This window comes from Austrofundulus limnaeus, unplaced genomic scaffold (genome assembly GCF_001266775.1).
Source record: "Austrofundulus limnaeus strain Quisiro unplaced genomic scaffold, Austrofundulus_limnaeus-1.0 Scaffold104, whole genome shotgun sequence".
Lineage (NCBI taxonomy): Eukaryota > Metazoa > Chordata > Actinopteri > Cyprinodontiformes > Rivulidae > Austrofundulus > Austrofundulus limnaeus.
This window is the reverse complement of record NW_013952506.1, coordinates 257,920-260,731: the sequence shown is the minus strand read 5'-3', so window position 1 is coordinate 260,731 and position 2,812 is coordinate 257,920.

The window sequence follows — 2,812 nt, the reverse complement described above, 5'->3', positions numbered from 1 at the left end:
CGCCATGTGATTGGCTGATTAGAAATTAAGTGTTAACGAGCAGTTGGACAGGTGTACCTAATAAAGTGGCCGGTGAGTGTATATGCCGCCATGTGATTGGCTGATTAGAAATTAAGTGTTAACGAGCAGTTGGACAGGTGTACCTAATAAAGTGGCCGGTGAGTGTATATATATATATATTGAAATGCAGTTTTTTTTGTAGGAGTTCTGTTTCACTGTTGTTACCAGAATGATCAGAGTTGAGCTATAAGTAAATTAGACCTTACACCTTCCTGCCAATAAAAAACAAAAACCCTCTAACACAATATTCTTAAAATCCATAACTCTTATATGTAATATATATCATACATGACAATAAGACCTTTAAGAGAGTGGACGCTGTCCTCTCGTGTTACACTTTGTTGTCAACAATGTACTCAAAGGAGACCTCGTGTGAGGTGGGTTATACTCCATGCAGCAGCAGTTTTGTTCAGTCAATACAGTCCAATCAATAGTCTGAGAGTTTAATGTTGTACCCCTCTTTGACTGTCAACATTTTAAACCCCACCTATTCATCTTTCCTGCAGTATCCAGACTGTTTTACAGCTCTGTGTGATGTGCTGTGGGACTGACAATTTCATGAGATTGGACAGCTTTTGTAGAGGTTATCATTCAGAACCCTGTAAAAAGGAGATTTATATTGAAGTTTTGAGTCGATCCAATGGAAATTACGTTATCTCGTGTTGTTGGCACTTCTTCAGGTAGGTTTTCCTCCTCTCTCTGACAGAAAGCAGGTCAAAACTCCTGATGAAACGCTGCAGTTAAACTGAAACAAGTTCTGATATGTTAACCGACTGTGGTTGTTTACCTAATTATTATGACAGTTATGTTTTAATCCAGTCCTTGTTAAACACATAGGCACAACGATCATTCAGCTTGTATTTTTTCTTCTACTTCTTCTTGCATGGAATAACATTATTGTTCCCATCTGAAACTCCACATTAATATTTTTAATGCCCCATTTGGGAAGAAAACAATTTCAAAACACCACAACTCTGAGTGCAGACAGCATCGGTGTGTCCCTGAAATATTATTAAATTGATAAAAGATGAACTTTCAGGTTTGACTTATTTAAAAAGTGGACTGAAGGGCTGAATAAACCAGTCAACATCAAAAATAATCAGTGATTTAACATTCAAATGCAGTGAGAGTTCCAATAATAAAAAATAATTTTCTATTAAAAAAGACTAGATTAATTGGTCATGTCTAGACCTTTAAATATTATTTATTATTAAAGGAACAGGTATTATTTTGCCATATTTGCTGTTGTTCATTTTAGCTCAAACTATTTTACTTTGTAATAAATCACACCAAAGGATTACAGCAGTTTCACTTTATGTTTTTTATGTCAGTGTTATATACATATATAAACAGAGCACAAAAAGTAAGAAAGATGATTTCTTGGCTGTAACAATGCTTCTTGGCAATAAATCTTGTAGCGGTCAGCTGATTGACAGCACCCGGGGGTGCCAGAAAGTCAAAAAAGTGTCAATACCAACTGCAAAATAAGTTATATGGAAAAGAATATTTGGCGATTTTGTTACTGTATGTGCACAACCCACATACTCAGCTCTTCTGCTCAACCCACAGATGCATGTTCCTTACAAACGTGGCACCATTTAAAAGGGAAATTAACAGACTTTCCAACGGTATATGAATTATTACCAAGAAATATTTGATACAACAAAGAAATAATCTACCAAACACAAATTTCCTTACATTTTGGGCTAAGCTTAAATTGAAATGTCCTCTGGATTTTCTTGATTTTTTTTTATTCACCTGTCCTCAGATAGGACATGTGGTTCCATCTGTTTGTCTGTCTGTGGACAACTTATTGTCCAAGCTCTAAACTGATAACCCTATAACGTGCGAAACTGCACCTTCTGGGTGTCAAGGTCACAGGTGACCCGTTTAATAAAAAATTGTCCATGATTAACAGAAATGTCAAACCTTTTGTTCCCTTCATTCCCTGTAGAGAAAGATTGTGTGTCTCTTGGGCTGTCTGTCCACAAGACAATGCACAGTAAGTTGTCCAATGTCACCAGACTATGGCTCCACATTGGATCTTAGTTTTGTTTGGAGTATTTCCACTAAAGAAATATTGAGTGGTACTGACGAAGTTTACTACTCTGATCATAAAATGGTTTTGATATAGACTGGTAGTCATCAGCAGGTAAGTTCTTCACTTTATAACCGATGGCTGCAGTTTCATGTTCTTTAATTGATCTGCTTGTTGATTTACACCATGGACAACATCATTATCAAACAGACTGACCTTTCACCCCACCACAGTCACATTCAGTATTGTTTTGTGAGGAAACTCATGCCTTACTCTGAAAATTCACTTTTGTTTGTTGTTGTTGTTTTAGTGACTGCTGTTCACAGTGGAAAAAAATCCCTTCTAAGTACACAATGAAATGCTGTTCATTTTCTTAGCTTACAATCTCCAGAACTAAAATTAATTCATAATGATGTTTTTTATGATTATTTCATATTAGATTTTACTTTTTGTTTTTTAAATGCTCCAGTTCAAGTCAACAGAAACAACAGTACATATGTTTCACACTGATCAGTTCACACAATTATCATATAAAAACTCATAAAACAACATAATTTAAAGCATAAAAACCTCAGGAAATTTGATCACCACAGTCAACACAAATAATTTCACAGCAAAATAATTAATTATAACATCACCAAGCAGAAATATATGTGTTTTAAATATGTTTGCATTTAATATATGAGATTGTTTTGGATTCAGGTGATTTAGTGG